The sequence below is a fragment of the Notamacropus eugenii genome, chromosome 2 (genome assembly GCF_028372415.1).
Source record: "Notamacropus eugenii isolate mMacEug1 chromosome 2, mMacEug1.pri_v2, whole genome shotgun sequence".
Taxonomy (NCBI): Eukaryota; Metazoa; Chordata; class Mammalia; order Diprotodontia; family Macropodidae; genus Notamacropus; species Notamacropus eugenii.
The window spans coordinates 372,957,547-372,976,734 of NC_092873.1; the positions used below are offsets into that span (position 1 = coordinate 372,957,547).

At 38.8% G+C, this 19,188-nt stretch overlaps 2 pseudogenes; both read left to right on the forward strand.

The window, feature by feature from the left end:
* The first annotated feature begins 10,966 nt into the window (after positions 1–10,966).
* Positions 10,967–12,748, forward strand: LOC140523083 (spermidine synthase pseudogene; annotated as a pseudogene).
* Positions 12,749–12,899: 151 nt separating this feature from the next.
* LOC140523084 (GTPase KRas-like) lies at positions 12,900–18,530 on the forward strand (annotated as a pseudogene).
* The last annotated feature ends 658 nt before the right edge of the window (positions 18,531–19,188 follow it).

Consider the following 19,188-nt stretch of genomic DNA (forward strand, 5'->3'; position numbering starts at 1 on the left):
TAGTACAATGCTGAAATTTCCTACTATTAGTTTTCTATTTGTTTGCGTTTGTAAAACAGTAAGCTCTTCTCTTATAAATTTAACTACCAGATTATTTAGTGCATGCATATTTAAAATTGATGGATTCTCAGTTTGAATATTACCACTAAGCATAATATTTCTTTGTGTATGTAACCTTTAGTTACTATTAGGCTCTTTCATGAATAAGAGACAAATTTGTGAAAAATGGTCCAAATCCACAGTAATTCTGCTTTGGGGAATGTAGTTATGAAATGGCTCATGCTTATGCCTTCAATTAGAAAGCAAAACTCTCTAACAATGGGTAGGGGTTGAGAGTCCGGCCCTGCAATTTAGGAAAAACCATTCTCTCCTGTGTGACTCCCAGAGCTGTCCCATCTTCTCATGCCATGAATGAGAGAAACCAGGCAACAAAAGGGCAGGGTCACTCACTGGTGTTCATGAGAAATAGTAGTAAATCCACCCAATGTATTTATTAACAGAATTTTTTAAAAACCTCAAGTAAGTGAAAGCAAAAATGGCACCACATAAAGACCACCCATTCCTTGTATCTGTTTTTCTCTCAGTGCTCTAGCGACCTCAGCAAGCACTCACAATAAAAATAATTACACATATCTCCATTGTCATTTGGAGATCATCCCTCGGGTGTAATATCCACTGACCACCTTGATTGTGCTTCTATTAGGGGACACTCACCTCTTCTCCCTTCCCCCTAGTACTTCTTGCTCAAGCTATGACCTCTGTCCTGGCTATATTCTCCTCCCTTCCTTATCTTAATCCCTTATTAAACCAGATCCTCTGGTTTTAATTTAATTAATTAATTAAACTATCCTCAACCCTCTAGTTAGTGTCTTGCCTCTTTATATTATCACAAGTCTCTTGTCCCCTGTATGTTAGCACCAATAATGCTTTTCCAAGCTCCAGTTGTGGATTACTCCCAGAATCTGCTTCCTTCACTTAACTTCACATGCCATTTGTTGTGAACACCATGTTATTAAGTAGAGGAGAAGGGAAATAATTACACTATGAACTGGGTCCTATACAGATTTACATTACACAACCTCAACTGAGCCCTCACAGCAGCAAAGCAATCCTTTTACAATTCTCTAATCCTAATTCCAGGAGGCAGCTGTGTGGTTCAGCGGAGAGATCTCTGGGCCTCTAGTCAGGAATACCTGAGTTCAGATTCAGCCTCAGATACTAACTAGCTGTGTGACCCTATGCAAGTCACTAAATCTCTGTTTCCCTTAATCCACTGGACAAGGAAATGGCAAGCCACTCCGGTATCTTTGCCAAGAAAAATCCACAGACAGCATGGTCTGGGGGGGGGGGGGGGTGTCCCAAAGAGTTGGATACAACTGAACAACAACCACCCTGACTCCAAGACTCTTTACTGGCTGTCCTACAGGCAAGTCACATTTAGACAACCCATATGCATACACATACACGTCTTACATGGACAACCTTTACCTCTGCACTAATTTTGCTCATTCTAGGGGGAAAAATAATTCTCCAAGAACAAAAAAATGGGTAATCTATCTTTGTTAGAATTGGTAACAAAGAAGTATTTTCCTTTTTTAATAAAGATATAAATTATAGAATTTTAGAGACAAAAACAAACCTTAGAGATTATATAGTTCAATCCTTTTATCTTCCAAAAGAAGGAAACTAAATTCCAAACGATTAGATGATTTGCCTAAAACCACACATCTGGGAAGTAACAAAACTGACTAGAAAGAACTCAGATCTCCTGACTTTCAGGCCACTTCACCTACAATGGCAGGAAAAACTCTCACATTTAGCCCTATTAACTAAAGAGCATCCTCATGTGGTAAAGAAAAATTCTTATTCATGGGAAGCAACATCTTCATTTTGTGGCTTTTCAAAGTACTATGGTTAATGCCTTAGAATTATGTTGTGTTCTTGCAACCATAGACACAAACCCTGGGCATCTGCAAAATGAGGATGATAATACCTACCTTGTGGAGTCATCATGAGGTTCAAATGAAAAAAAGGACATGTTAAATAAATACTTTGAGAACATCAAAGCATTATATAATGTCAGCTTTTATCATGATTAAATGATTGCTTCTTGTATTTAGCTTGAGTCAGACTAACTAACAAACATTTATTGAGCACCTACTATGTGTCAGGTATTGTGCTAGGTATTGTTACTGAGTCGTTTTAGTGTGTCTGACTCTCCATGACTCCATTTGTGGTTTTCTTAGCAAAGATATAGAAGTGGTTTACCATTTCCTTCTCCAGCTCATTTTACAGATAAGGAATTGAGGCAAACAGGGTTAAGTGACTTGCCCAGCGTCATACAGCTAATAGGTATCTGGGATCAGATTTGAACTCAGGTCCTGCTGACTCCAGGACTGGTGTTCTATCCTCTGAGCTACCTAACTGCCCCTATTGTGCTAGGTATTGGGAATGTAAAGGCAAAAATTGAACAAATCCTGACCTTAAGTAGTTTACATTGGATGAGGAGAGATAATGTATGTGTATACACGTATATGTACGTGTGTATATATAGGTATGCATGTATGTGTAAAATAAATACAAGGGGATGGCAGCTGCACAAAAATAAATAAATACAAGGTAAGTGTGGGGATGGAATTAAAACTAGGACCAACTCTATCCCACTGCCCAGTCTTCCTCACTTCTGACTTAGAATACAGTCCATTCTTTACTCCCAAAGGTCTCATGTAGTTTGTATTCTCAGTAAGTATTTGCATGTATATGTATGCATATAAATTTGAATATATGGAGACAAATATAAACATACATTATATATTCATGTGTGTATATGTATACACACATGAATATATATATATACACACATACATACATACATACATGTGTGTGTTTCCCATTTGCCTTATCCTAACCACAGCCCTGGGTTCTAGTTCTAGCTTTGTCAATTACTAATCACGAGTGGGTAAGTCATTAAACCTTTTGGTGCCTCTATTTTCCTATCTGCAAAATACATAAGGGGAAAGTACAGACCTTTGGGGGAGCCTTGGTACTGACAGGAGGATTTACAGACTATTACCTTGTATTATTTTGATGCCACAGGTTAGTGTGTTGAATATAGATATAGTCAGTCTATAAGCATTAATTAGTTGGTTGGTTGGTCGTTGTCCTTTCTCAAAGAGGACCAAAATGACATCGCTGTGCTAAAGGTAAGTTTCAATGTGTCAGACTGTAGCTGATCAGACCAATACAAGCTTGGAACGCTCTACCACAGGTTAAGCACAGATAGTCCGTGTGAACTTTTGGGGAGGATACTCTAAATTTGCACATCCTGCATTTCCTTTGAGCTATTTCATTTCTGCTTTGCTCATAGAGCACAGCCCCTTCTCTGAAGTGGGCACACCAGGCTGAGTGTCCTGTGCCAATGTCTCCCATGTCACACAATCAATTCCAAAGTTCTCAAGAGGGACCTACTATGGGCCAGGCACTTTGCTAAGTGCTGAAGAAAGGGAAAAGAATTTCCCTGTCCTCCAAGGGCTCATAATCTAATGAGAGACAACACACTAATACCTATGCTCAAACAAGCTGTGTACAGGATAAATAGGAAATAATCAACAGAAGGAAGGCACTATAATTAGGAGAGTTTGATAACTTCCTGAAGAAGGTGGGATTTTCGCTGAGACTTGAAGGCATCAAGGGAAGCCAGGAGATCCAAATCTGGTGTCAAGAGAAAGCACACACCTGGACCCCAAACCACATGCAGGGTTCCTATGAATACAAGGGGGAGACTGCAATTGAAGCAGATTTAGTCACCTCAGTTGGAAATGTAACAAGATCCCAGAGGATTTTTTACTCCCTTTGTGGTGTTTGAGGACTCCAGCCTGGTTGGCTCAGGCAATTAAAAGCATAACAATAGATTTTATTTATAGAGGCTTTTACTGTCTCGAAATTCACTGTTCCATAATTATTTAGCCCCCCCTCCCTTTCACCCATCTCCTGTGGTGGAGTTATGTCTTAAAAAGAGGAGAAAAGTTCAACAAAAACCTCAATAGTTTCTTATACATTCAGTAAACTAAAGAGAAAAAAATAAGAATAGATCTTTTCCTTAGAAAAACTACATGCTATATTTAGAGGCTTCTAACCTATTAGTAGCCATGTTTTCTTTCAACAAGCAGATTATAAGAGATTTAGAAATGTAATTGAGAGCTATTTCTCTTTTTCTTTCAGTTTTTCTGGTGGCTGGTGTCTTTGGCGGAAAGGGAAGAGGCACTGGGAAGGGATGGGACACTGCATGGGTTCCCCTCCCCTAGGTAGGATAGTTCCAACCCAGAGTAATTTGAATATTCCCACCCAGTTGCCTGTGATTCCCTGAAATCTGACAGCAGGAGAGGAGAAATGGGGGAGGGGGTTACTTTGTCAAGCTCATAGATTAGTGGAAAGTGTTCACTTGAGGAGGTGTGCCTGACTGAGAGAGGACTTTGGGCTTTAGACTCAGGGAGTCTGAACCCGGTGTCAATCAATGACTGAGACCTACTTGGAAAGGATAGGGTACAGGGTGTTACTGATCCCTGGGCAAACTTCTTTGAAGCCAAAGTCCATTAGCAACAAGTAAAACTCTATGAGCAGAAGTGCTTCACAGAGCCCTGTGTTAGAACTATGACACAGGAAGAATTGTGTGTCCTGAAAAAACAAGGAAGTTCTAGGGTATTTGTTCTCTGTAGAGATGGCACAGTGCCCACAATAGTGAAGGATTTCTCTTGCAAAGGGCTAGTAGCACCTGAAGAACCATGCCATATACCAATTTTAGGAGGACCTGGGATAATACAATCACAAATTTAGGAATAGGCCATTTGATCCATCTCCCTCATTTTACCGATGAGGAAACTGAGACCCAGAGAAGTTAAGATCACACAAGAAATAAGTGACAGAGACCCTCTCCACCATACTGATGGGAAACTTTGACATCATGGTAGAATGGAACAAATGCTACCTCAGGAATCAGAGGATGTGGATTCAAATCTCACCTCTGGTACTTACCACCTTTGTGATTTTGACAAGTCACTACACCTTCCAAGACCTCAGTTTCATTACCTATTTTAATCAAAGTATTGGACTAGATGGTCTTTGACACTGGAAGGAGTTGGCTAAAATTTACACCAGCATTTAATCGTAAAATATCCAAGTGTGAATGAGAAAGACTCTTTGAAGCTGAGATATAAACAAGACTTCTTGGATTTAGCTGGGAGAAAGGTTATCTCCCAGAAGCCACAGGAATGCTAAACTATCAAGGACAATCTGGGGATCCTTGACATACAAACACAATAAAAATACTGCTAAGATGATAGACTTGACTTGACTGCTAAGATGATAGACTAAAACTTGAACTGAATATGTATGGGACTATGCCAATGTAGGATAGCTACATAGAACAGTGAATAGAGTACCGGGTCTGGAGACAAGAAGACCTGAGTTCAAATCCAGCCTCAGACGTTTACTAGCTGTGTGACCCTGAGCTAGTCACTTAACTCTGTCTCAGTTCCCTCCTCTGTAAAATGAGCTGGAGAAGGAAATAACAAACCAATCTATTTTCTTTGCCAAGAAAACCCCAAATGGGGTCACAAAGAGTCTAAAATGACTGAACAAACGCCATTGTATCCCAAAGATAATATGATGAGGGTAAATAAACACAGAGGTAGAACATCCCCGTCTCTTGTTTGAGTGACATTAGGAAAGAGTTAGTATGAACAAAGCTACAAGGATGATAAGATTGATAGAAAGAAGAAATATGTCTTGTTGATAAGCTCTATGTTTCTGGAAGAAGCTGGAATTTAACTATGCTGGGCACTGAAAACTTTCTCCATAGCTACTAGCTAGAGCTAGGTGGATCTCTCAAGACCCTGCCGTGATCTTGATCACCATTTCCCTTTAGATGCTGATAGGACCCTAGATGCCCAGGACCCTAAACCCAAGAGCCTTGTCCTTGAGGAGAACAACCCCTTAGACCGAACATCTTCACTGCCTTCCACACCAACTGTTGTCATATATATGCTTGAAAATCACATGGTCCTGATCACTAGTTCTGTTTCTAGCCCAGCCCCCAAAGGCATAATCAAAGGAATTAACCCTTGTCAAAATGAAGCCTGGCAGTTTCCTCTGCAGGTGCTATAGATTCCACTTCCTCAGCAGCCACAGCTACTAAAGACCCAGAAAAGAAAAGTTTTCATCACCAAAGCTCTTGACAGCATCAAATGACTCAATGATAAAAAAAAAAAATGATATGATCTTCTCAATGGAAATGACATTGAAGAAGATGTATTACCATCTGCTTTGCCACTGCCATCCTTTCCAACTGCTCTACCTATCTGTGTTATCTCCTCCTATTAGAATGTGAGCTCCCTGAGAGTAGGACTAGCTTACTTTTCCATTTATATTCCTGTCCTTTGCGTGGTACTTTCACATGGCAAGTAATTAAGAAATAGTTTCATTAATTTCATTCATTCAATAAAGTATTTAGAAAAATTATCTACCCTGGTCACAACAGAGAGGAGGCTGGGAACAGCACATTGGAGGACTTTACTTTCCCAAGGCTAATACCTAACACTTAATGGAGAAAACATTTTCTGCAGTATATCATTCTCTCATCTGCCACTGAATTTCATTTATTCTTGAATAATATTTCTTATTATTTCATTTTAGGATGCTCTCACTAGGTTATGGTCCTTTGTGTATCATTATTGAGCTGGACAAAGAGACATCAAATGAACATAATCAAGTGTTACTTTATGTTACCATCTTTGAGATTGAAAAAGTAAGACTGTCTACTGCTTTGAGAAGAATCTTACTTGACATGGGGACGAGGAAAGCAGACAGAATTGTGCCACAGAATTCGATGGATACTTCCTCCCTATGGGATCCTCCATCTCCAAGTCTAGTCTCTAGGTCCTCCACCAATGCAATTATGAGATACAGCCTCTACCCTCAGAGCTTAGTCACTCAGGGCTTACGTTCCAAGATCTTCTCTTTTTCACCCTATTCCCTGGGGTTTTGACCCAGCTGAAAAAATTCTAGTTATAGCTCTAGACTAGTGTAATATAATTTTAGACTGCATTTTTCAAGAGACATTTTCCTAAAAACGAGCTCATGTATCCTGTATGTTAATTTTCAAAATATTATTACTTAACTTTTTTTAACGCGCAGATTTTTTTAAGAAGGAGGAATAAGGTATAAATATATACAAGGCATAAAGCACTATGATTTTATATTGAAGACTTTCTACCCCATTTACTACTAATTCAGATATGTACATTTTGAGATTCCTGATTATACTTGGTAATTTTCCTCTTTTATCAAGGATATTCTTCATTTGAATATAAAAGGGTTTGGGGAAGCACTATCTCTTTTTTCTCCTCTTTCATCAAGAAATGAGGGGAAAATTTTCTTAACAAAGGTGACTACCCAAGTTCACTCTTTAACTGGACTTCTCAAAAAGGTCTCAAGGTCCTAAGTTGTTTTTTTCTCTCTCTAAAGTCCTCAGGGCAGTTTAGAACAAAATGACAACCTAATGATCCTTTTGTCATGCAACAGTTTCCAGGTCTCTTTGGTTTTTGTTTTGTTTCGGAAATTCATTATGTACATGAAAGGGGAAGGATCCTTTGGTTTCTATCTCATATTTGAATTCCTAGGTTGATTGGGCCCATTTGCATCCTGAGCAAAGAGAAGAGCCAAGACCTACACACCTATAAGCTAAATAAACCAGGTTTCTCGGTATTGTTGCTTCATTTTCTTTACTATTTCAGTCCAGCACAATCAAGTGGGAGCATGAAAGTCAGCGTGGCATAGTCAATCCATCAATAAGCAGCTATTTATTAAGGCCTTATTAAGTGCCAGGCACCGTGTTAGGCTCCGGAGATGCAAACACAAAGAATAAAACAATCCCTGTGCATAAAGAGTTGAACATTTTAATGAGGGAATCAAAAAGAACGTGCACATATATAGATATACATGTAGAATAAATATAAAGCGCTAATTAACTAGAATGCAGTTAAATTCAGGGTAGCTTGGGATTTTAGACACTAGAACCTGAGAGTATGAAGAAAGCCTTCATACAGAAGATGAGACTTGAGATGCATCTTAAAGGAAGAGAGACTATGTTTAAGGGAGGCAAAGGATGGTAAGATAACTAAATTAGAGGATCTGACTTCAGGCCCTGCCTCACACACACACACACACACACACACACACACACACACTAAATTAGGGGATCTGACTTCAGGCCCTGCCTCTGACATACACATACACATACACATACTCTCTTTCTCTCTCTCCATATATATATATATATGTATACATATATAAAATGCATTTTAGAATGGTAGAAAAAGTACTGATAAGGAAACAATGCAATGACTACAATATTTTAAAAAGAAAGGAACCCCCCCAAAAACCATAGAAAGTTAATTACATGTTAACAACATGTGATTATAATTACCAAACTTGACCCCAAAGAATGAACCTTCCTCCCTTCTTTGTGGAGGTGGGGGCCTTTAGGTGTGGAACATTGCCTATGATGTCAGATATGGTTGGTGCAGTGGCTAGTTTTGATGAACTATCTTTATTTTCTCTTTATCATTTATTCTTTGTCATAAGGGATAGCTCTTTGGCTGGAGAAAGGGGAGAGATATATTGGAAAATGAAATTGATGAAAATAAATTTTTTAAATTGAAGCAACATTGGATTTGGAGTTAGTCCATCGGTCTATAAACATTTATGGAGTGTATAGAGCACTGGGCCTGAAGTCAGGAAGACCTGAGTTCAAATACAGCCCCAGATACTAATTAGCTATATAACCCTGAGCAAGCCACTTAACCGAGGTTTGCCTTAATCCACTGGAGAAGGAAATGGCAAACCACTCCAGCGTCTTCGACAAGAAACAATACTGTCCATGGAGCCCAGTCCTGGGGCCCAAGATTCCAGACATGAAGGAGCGCTTACTATGTACTAAGTACTGGGTTTCCAAAGAAAGGCAAAGTGTCCTCCCTGCCCTCAAGGAGCTCACAAAAGAAACTGAAAAAGGAGAGGAAGAGTGGGGTGGGACTGGTGAAGTCCAGAAGACGAAAGCTGAGTGGGAAATGAAGAGGTGCCCTCCTTAAATAGAGAATCTGTGAAGGGCTTTCTGCTGTCCATTCTCTGCTCTAATTAGAGGAGGGGAGATGCCTGGGGTGGGGTGAGGGGGTACAGAGGACATGTGAGTTTTAGGGTTGATATTGCAGGATGATGAGATTCTTATGTGGTCCAGGAGTACAGCCAGTTGGGAAATGATGATCTCATCATCAGCCATCTGGCTACCCTGGGCATCCTCCTTGAAGTGGAGTCAGAGGATATGAGGAAAAAGTCCCTAACTTTGAGAGCTGTGCAAAAATTCAATGGACTGTCCTGAGAAAGACTAGGTATCTAATCATTAGAGATGTTTGAGTAGAAACTAGATAAGGAGTCAATGGTGATGTTATATAGGGGGTGGGGATCTGAGTCTGCTTCAAGTGGGGTTTGGACTAAATGACCTGCAAAGATCCTTCCAAATCTAAAATGAAAGGGTTCTGTGGCCTAGACTCAAATCCATTCCCTGACCACTTGCTACCTGCATGACTAAGGACAGCTTATTTCACCTTCTAGGGTTTTAGTTTCTTCCTCTAAAAATGAAAGGTGAGGGACTAGATGATCTCTAAGGCCCCAGGAAGCTCTATTATCCAGTTCACAAAGACCCTACTTGCTCTAAGTGATTTGAATTCCTAGGCAACAGCTTACTTTTAAAATAGCCTGGAGCGAGGCATAGGCGTAGAGAATCTGCCCAGTCCCAGTCTGAGGCTTTTCTAATGAGCTAGGGGGAATCCACTTTAACAAAGATCACTTATTTTACCCTGGCTTCAGTGTTTTCACTAAGTGATCCTTAATTAAAGAGGAAAAAATGCTTTCCCAATATAAGTAGCTTGGGACTAGTTGAGGAAAAAAGTCAACCACTGAACTTGGATAGGGTTTTGTTTATTAAAGAGGGAATGCTTAAAGTGATAGTTTGATTTCCCTTTCATTGAAGTCAAGCACAAGTGATGTTACTTCTAACATCTAACAAGGGAATAGGGGGAGGGGCACCAGCTGTTGGATTTCCCTTCAAGAGTGGACTTTGATTTCTCTTCAAGAGTGAACTTTGATCTCACTGATTAATCTCTATGAAGCACTCATTCAGGTTGCCAAACATATACAGATAACTTGCTGGTCAAGATGGGAATCTCCCAGTTTTCCTCATTGTTTAATCCTCAGAGTTTGACTCTCATGATGACATGGGCATAACAAACATGGACATGTGATTGCCAAGCTCATCCTCAAATCATGAGGAAAAGAATAAGTAAAAACTAGATACAATCCTATGCACCTCACTCAGGAAGCATGGGGACATGGTGTAGGCTAGATGAGGCAATGAGACACAGAACTGGTTTGGGGAGGAGGAGGCAAGTGGAGCGCTGCCCAGCCCCCTCCTTCCCCCAAAACCCCCACACCCAATCCTCCTCAGGGAGGAGTAGGACAGAAGCTGGGGAGCAGACAAATAATCAATCGATAAACATTCATTAAGCACCTACTGTATGCCAGGCACTGTGCTAAGTGCTGGGAAAACAAGGACACTTGCTGCTGGAAAGGAACTTCTGCAAAGACACCAAGATAAGGGTGGTGTGCCCAGATTTTATACTGGGAGCCCTTGGAGCAGAATGAGTTGCAGGAACTGTTCAGGCTGCTGAGAACCATTAGAGATTCCTCTCTTTCCCAAGCCTTTCCCTTTTACACTCTCCCTTCTCCGAAGAGACAAATGTCTGCTTTCCAATTTCTGTTTCTTAAGTATTTGTTTGCTTTCTGTTTCACACCTGTCTTAAAGTCAGTTTTCTAAGACAATGTGGTTGACCACTGCATTACTCACTTGTGTGTATCCATGCACAAATGCAGCAAAAATAAAAGGTAAGAGAGAGTCTGATACCTCTTTTAAATAGCTTCTCTTGCAAAGACTATAGATACCATTACTGTAACTTTAAGAGGTAATTGGATTTTGAAAGGACATCAGTTTGATTCTCTTCTCTGCAAAAATTGTGAACAGTCATGGCTAAAGAGAGACCAAGGTGATGAAACAACCTATTCTCCTCTAAAGAGTGGATGGACTCAGTGAAGACTGAAACATATCTCTCTCTCTCTCTCTTTCTCTGACCTCCCTCCTTTCTCCCTCCATTCCTTCCTTCCTTCCTTCTTAGAATAGCTATGGAAGGAATTTTATATGTATAGATAGATAGATAGATATAATGGTTTTTGTTTTTCTTGCCTTCTCAATGGATGAGGGAAGGGAAGGGAGAGAATTTGAAACTGAAAATAAAATTGAATAATTTTTTTTTAAAAGAGTGAGTGAGTGACTGAGTGAGGTACATGGAGAAAGAGGATGAAAAGAACTTCTTTCCTGAGAGAACTGTTTTAACTTTTTATCTTGCAAAGAACTATAAAGAGAATTCTTGAAAGGTTTTAGCTGCTATTTTAAGAAATCTGAATAATGGGACTATTGCAGAATTGCAGAGAAGTCAGCAATTACTTTAAAGTAATTGCAGCTATGTGGTATAATGGAATGAAGTATTGGATTTAGAGTCAGGAAGACCTGAGTTCAAATGCCTCAGCCACTTACTAGTTGTGAAACCCTAGGCAAGTCACTTAAACTTATATCTAAGTTTCCTCATTTATAAAATGAAGACAATAACAGCAACTCACTATCTCACAGGGCTGTTGGAAGGATTGAATGAAGTGATATATGTACGTTTCTGAAGTGAGATAATACATGCAAAATGCTTTGTAAAATTTAAAGTACTGTGTAAATGTTAACTATTTGTTAAGTTGTGGCACAGGCAGGCAGAGGCCAGTGTTGAAAGCATTGCAGTCTCCACTTTCTCCCCATTTAGGAGGGCTGTTTCTAAAAGATGACATCCTATGGCCAGCCAAGGCAATGTTCTTATAAGTGGATGAGCTTATACGACCGGTGCTCCAACTACCAGGGGAAAAAAAAGGTCTCTGGTCTTTCAGAGTAAGACCTACATCAATGTCCCGGTGCTGAATTGAGCCATGTAATATGCAGAGAGGAATAAGTTCTTATATCAGGAGATCATTGTCAACCTGCCCCTCTGCAGCCATCCCATTCACCTGAAAGTTGATGATCATTGACAGTGGAGACAAGCACATCCTGTAAGAAGTAGTGAAACATCTATCAATGCCATCAGTGGTCCAATATGAGATTGAGGAGAATGTGATTCACATCTCTAAGAAGTATTTTCTAGGCATAGTAGTAATGGTAGGCTACTCCAACCCAAACTGACCTTGCATATTCAAAATGGCTTCAAGTTCATGTTACAAAACCAAAACAGCTACAATGTAATCATGACCAACTCCCTGGCCCTCATAAAGGAATGCCAATGGCTAAATCTGAACATCATGGAGTCGCATCAATTCTGCAACTCTGTACTCCTGTTGTGGAACATTCCTACTTCATTTTCCCATCTGCCCTAAATATCAGCTTAGCTTCATGTTATGCAGCAAGATCCCAAGCACTGATTTATAAGAGCCAATACAAGGAACTGACTTAGGAACAAGCTGAGAAGATGAATCTGAAATACTATAACTCAGATTCCACGCATTTAGCCTTTGTCCTGCCAAGTTTGCCTACCAGGCATTGAGTGATATGTGAGGAAGACCAAAATGCCCAGAGTAGCCTTTTCCAGAGACTTCAAGACACATAATCCATTCCAGAGTGCTTTTCACCTCACTTCTGAGGGAATCAACTGTCAGTCAACCCTTCTGATTATTCTGCCCATCAATCAGTTGTTACAGAACCCAGGATGTGCTTGAGATGGAATCAGTGTAAGAGGTCTATCTCTGTCTCTGTCCCGTCTGTCCAGTAAGTGTTTATTCATAATGATCATTTGTATATGGAAGACAACTTTACTTGAACAGCTCTTTCACTAACCAAAGATTGTATTTATAACTGAAAAAAAAGTTAACTAGCATTATGATTAGAGGCAATTCTGATCTTTCCCACGGCTGAAAACTGTAATAACTAATTGCCTTTGTTTTATTATTACAATGTTAAATTTTATAGTCAGCAACTTTAATGTTTATTAAGCCTGAGTTCAAGGGTTTGGATGCAGAAACATGAAGAGCTGCTTGTTGGAAAATAAACTGGAGTAGGAGCTCAGAGCTGATTAATAAGTTAATGAGAGGTTGAGTTTGCAGAGGAAAAAGTCAAACGTACTCCAGCTTACCTAAGAACTTAGGGTGAGAAGAACGAATATGGTAATGAACCAAATAGTCTGACAGATAATCACAAAATGGGCAATATATGAGTGTGCATGATTCTATGATACAGTGGGGAACACCTGGAAGGAGGGAGAAAATTTTTACAAGTGCTGGGATATTTTTTGCCACATGGACTTAGAATTGATTCACGTTAAAAAAAAAATAATAACATTCCAGAATAGGAATAAGAATACGGACCCAGATCTCTTTAAAGACAAATGTGTAAACTATTTGGGTAAGAGGAAAGCTGTAGCTAGCTGTAACTGGTATGAGATGGAGCATCCTGGTCACTTTCTCTTTCCATTGTTATTTCCCATTCCAGTCTTGAAAGGAAAACTAAGTCATGCCCCAGAAGTAGTTGACTAGAAAAGTGGTCTCAAAAATGGAGGCCCTGGAATCACTGTGGGGGAGGGAAAAATTGTAGCCTGACCCTAGGAAGTATGTTACCAACCAATCAAATAGCAAAAAAACAGGTCACATTCCCCCCTCAATAGAATAGCTAACTATGGAGTTTGTCTCTAACACAACCATACCTATCAGTGTCTCCCAATGCTCTCCAACTCTGACTACTTCCTCTGCTGTACAAGCTTCTAATCTCCTTTCTGAGCCAAGTGTTGACTCCTTATAACCTAGGCCAATTTTATCCAAGCTAACCACTATCTACAACAGCTGCTCAGGTGCCATTGGGAAAATTCCTCCTCCATCTCCTATACCTAAGATCACCTCATGTACCTCTCAAAGTCTGGGCTCTGTGCTTGGGGGCAGTGACTGGTAAGAGACACCCTCCACTTCCCCCTTTCATTCAGGATGAGCAGGAAAGAATGGATTGTAATCTGGATCATAGATAACATCATGTTATCTTCCTTTACAAACTCACTCATCTTCCAAACTTCCCTATTCCTGACAAGGTAGTCCCCATACTTCCAAGCATGCAGTTCAGTAAAATCCAATAAACTCCTTTAGTTCCCTAATGACTCTACTATCAAATATTATGCCGAACTTGTCTCATCAATCAATCAATTAATCAGTCAATAAATATTAATAAGTGCTTACTATGTGTCCGAACTGTGCAGCAAAAGACAGTCCCCACCCTCAAAGAATTTACAAGTCTAATGGAATAATTTTTTTTTCTATCCCCAGTACTTAGCATGGTGCCTAGTGCCTAGTAGGTACTTGAATTGAATTAACTAATAATGGAATTTCCTTTTCCAAATCTCAAGTAGCTGTGGCTTCTCAGGAGGAAGGAGCTACACCACCTATGGAGGCAGTTGCCAGGTGGCATCTCCAGTAAAGGAGAAGATGCCAGGAAAACCAGGTTGACCAGAAAAGAGAGTGGATAAAGGGGCATAATATGAAATAACTGGAAAGGTTGCTAGGAAGAAGATTGTTAAAGAATTTAAATGCTAGCCCAAATGTTTTGTTTTTTTATCTTTTAGACAATAGGGAGACACTGAAGATTTTTGAAATGATATGCTCAGATTTGTGTTTTAGCATAATCTATTCAGAACACTATGGGTGTCTGTGGAGCTGTTGAATGCTTCATCTCTGTAAATTTAATGTTTTACTGGTCAGAATTTAAAGAAATCCATAACCAGTGGTGCAAATGGTTCAGCATATATTCTGTGACCCCCAGATAATATTCCAGTGAAATCATTTCTGTATTATTGACAACTATGCATGTGCAAAATAGCTGCCTGAATGAAGGCAGTCTTCCCAGCTCCTCCACACACCTGCTCTAACAAAAACTTGAAATTCACAACCAGACCAAAAAAAATGAACAAGAAATCCAATGAGAAGTTTCAGTAAATGCATTCTTCCACTCCAGAACTAAAAAAAAAAAAAAAAAAAGTCAGCCAGAAGCCTATGAATAATAGGAAAGGGAGCCTTCCAGAATGACCAGAAAAAGGCCAGAGATACATATAACCTACAGGGCTCTGTGTCTGGAGATAATAAGAACTGAAGACCCCTGGTAGACTCAGGGAGGTCAAAAAGCCCCAGGGTCAGGACCTTGCAAGCCTCATGAAATAGCAGTGCTCAGACTGGAATAACCCAGTTTGTCCAGGGGCCCTAAGATCCCTAGCACTCTATTCTGAGATGTCAGAGAAGGCCTTTGCTTTGAACCTCAAAGATTCAGAAGGGCATAAACCCAGGAAGTGGAGATAAGTGCAGGAACCAAGTGCAAGACCAAGCAGGGCCAACCACCCTACCCAAAAGTACATATGTTGTTGATTGACTTGGCCTTGGCACAAAGCCCCAGTTTAGGAGAAGAGATAAGTAAACTAAAGAACACACCATCTAGTATAATAATATTATTGTAGACCTCCTAAAATTGTTTTTTTGTTCATTTGTCCCAACATGTCCTACTCTTCCTGAACCTGTGGACCATAGCATGCTAGCCCCTTCTCTACCATCTCCCAAAGTCTGCCCAAGTTTGTATTTCTTGCTTCCATGACACTATCTATTCATCTCATTCTCTGCTGTACCCTTTCTCCTTTTGCCTTCAATCTTTCCCAACATCAGGGTCTTTTCCTGTCAGTTATATCTTAGCATTGTATGGTCAAAATATTTAAGCTTCAACTTCAGTTTTGACCTTACAGTGAATAAACTGAGTTAATTTCTTAAAGTATTGACTAATGTGATCTCCTTGTTATCCAAGAGACTCTCAAAAGTCTTTTCCAGTACCACAGTTCAAAAGCCTTGATTCTGCAATACTCAACTTTCATATAAACCAACTCTCACAGCCATACATCACTACTGGAAAAACCATAGCTTTGACTTTATAGACCTTTGTCAGTAAGATGATGTCTCTATTTTTCAGTATGTTGTTCAGATTTGCCATGACTTTCCTTCCAAGGAGCAAGCATCTTTTGATTTCATGGTTGCAGTCAAGAGAAATTCTGTAATACTTGCAAGGAGAAACTACAAGAAAAAATATGGATTTTCCACAATACATAGAAGAAATGAAAGGAGAGTTAAAAAGCTCTGGAAAAAAATGGAAGAAGGATAACTAGCTTAGAAGGCAGTGGTAAAACTTGCCTAAGTAATAGACTCCCTAAAAACTAGAATAGTGCAAACAGAAATCAATTTATGAGGCATGGAACAAAATGAAAAGATTGAAAAAATTAGGAAAAAAATATATCCTATATTAAAGAAAAACTGACCTGGAAAACAACTCAAAAAAAAGATAACTTAAGAATCATTAGACTTCATGAAAACCATGGTTAAAAGAAGCCTAAACACCATATTTCAAGAAATCACAAATGAAAATTGAGAAAAAAGAAATGTGTCCTTCAGAACTTAATGTCTTCCAAGAGCGTTGAGGGAGATTAAAAAATACCCAACACCAGAGAGCCTGGGGATGGAGAATGTTGGAGCTGGAGTACTGAATTGGTTCCACTCTGAAGATTTTAAGAGGGGGAAAAAAAGGAAGGATAGAAGGAATACACTCTTGTATGTTACCTGAGCTTCTTAGACAAACTGGTTATGCTCAGAGAAGTCTGGATTACATGTAAAAAGGAGTAAGAATAGGGTAGGGCTTGCTATTCTCTATTTGGGGACTACAAGAAGAAAAGTATACAAACATGGAAGAAGGGTTGGGGACAGGGGCATCAGATGAATCTTACTCTTTTCTGAAACAGATAAAAGAAGGTTCACTAGGAAATTCATCAAACTCAACAGGGAAACAAATGAGGATAAGAATAGGGAGGGTTAAGAGAGAGGAAAACACTGGGGAGGGAACAGTGAAAAGCAAAACAAACTTCCTGATACCAAAATGGAGATTAAAAGGGGATTTTTAAAAAGGAAATCAGAAAAAATGGAATCTAAAGGGATGACTGAACAAATTGTGGTATATGAATGTAATAGAATATTACACTATATGAAATAATGAAAGATGATTTCAGAGAATCCTAGGTAGTTTGAATTGATAGTGAAATGAGAACCAGGAGAACAATTTTTACAAGGATAGCAACAATAATAAAGAAAAACAACTTTGAAAGACTTAAGAACTCTGATCAATGGAATGAACAATTTGTACGCAAATAAACACAAAGGTTATATAAAGTAACACTAAGTAATTTCAAGAAGGAAAAAAAGCACTAAGGATTCAAAATATCAGATAAGGTTTTCTGTTGGATCTTAAAGAGGTCCAACATGATAAAGCACTGTTACTTCCTAAAAAAGAGGCAAATGAGTTCAATATGTAGAAAGAGATGTGCATTTTGGGACATGGCTACTGTGTGGATTTCATTTGTTTAACCATGCTTACTTGTTACTAGTTTTTTTTCTTTCTCTGTGTTTTATTCTTTTTGGATGGGAGTGTAGGGAGACAAGTAGGTAGAGTAATAATGATGCCAAAAAAGAAGATCTCTGGAGAAAAAAAGAAAGAAAAAGAAACGAGTGCATTGAAGAGAACAGAAGAAAGAACAGAGAAAGAGGACAGTTTTGAAAGTAATGTAGAAATTCTTATAGATTTTTTTTTTAAATGGGCACTTCCCTTTTGCTGGGGCAGTGACAGCAGCAGAGGTGGTAGCTGGAGAAGTGGCTGCACCTCCTCTCTGGCCCCAGACATTTCAGCGTGGGCTCCAGACTCTCTCTGGTGAGAAAGGAAGAGGTCTGCTGAAAATGACTGACCACAAGTTTGTGGTAGATAGTAGGAGCCGGTGGCATAGGCAAGAGGACCTTGACAATAAAGCTAATTCAGAATCACATCATAAATGAGTGTGATCCTACGATGGAGGATTCCTACAGGAAACAAGTAGTAATAGGTGAGTAGACCTCTCTCTGGGATAGTCTCTATATGGCAGGTCAAGAGGAAGATGGTACAATGAGGGACCAGTATATCAGGACTGGGAAGGGCTTTCTAGATATATATTTGCCATAAATAATACTAAATTGTTTGAATATATATTCACCATTATAATAAATAGAAAGAGTTACAGATTCTGAAGATATACCCATGATCCTCATACGAAATAAATGTGATTTGCCTTCCAGAACAGTAGGTACAAAACAAACCCAGGACTTAGCAAGAAGTTATGGAATTCCTTTCTTTAAACCATCAGCAAAAGCAAGAGTGTGTTGGTGATGCTATTTACACATTAGTTTGTGAAATTTGAAAACATAAAGAAAAGATAAACAAAGAGGGTAAAAAAGAAAAAAGTCAAAGAATATAATTATGTAAATAAAATTTGCACTCGAAAGGTACTTTCAAAAATTTATGTTATTCTAAATTATTAGCATTTGTTTAACATTATCTAGTTTTCTTTCTCCTTCATGCAAATGCTTAGCTTTCATCTGAATGCTTGTTTTAAAATAACAGTGGAAACTTTATTCCTTTAAGTGTCAGTTTTCCCTTAGTATTGGTTCTTTAACTGACAATGCCTAGGGAAGAGAAATTGAATATCTGAGATTTTCCTTCTTGGGATTTTTGCTCCATGAACACTTGCTATAACTTTCTAATTTTTTTTCTTCCCAGTTATGAACTTAGGTGTTTTAACAAATTAATGGAATAAAATATTACAATATTTATAAATAACCTCTATACTGTATTTTATTTTGTCATACAATGGATTAGGTATTAAATAGTTTAACTTCAGTTGAGACTTAAATGATTGGCTTTATTTATTTTGAGAATATGGGAAATTCTTATAGTCTTCATCAAGTCCTGTAGTTCAAAAATCACCTTTATTGAATATGTCATTTAGAATTTTAAAAAAATTTCCACTGCTATTACTATTTGCCACAGTAACTCCTTTAAAAATAATTTTTCTATGAAAAATAAAATTAAAAATGTTTGAAGTAGTAAAAAATAGTAAAACCCTTTTTTATTTT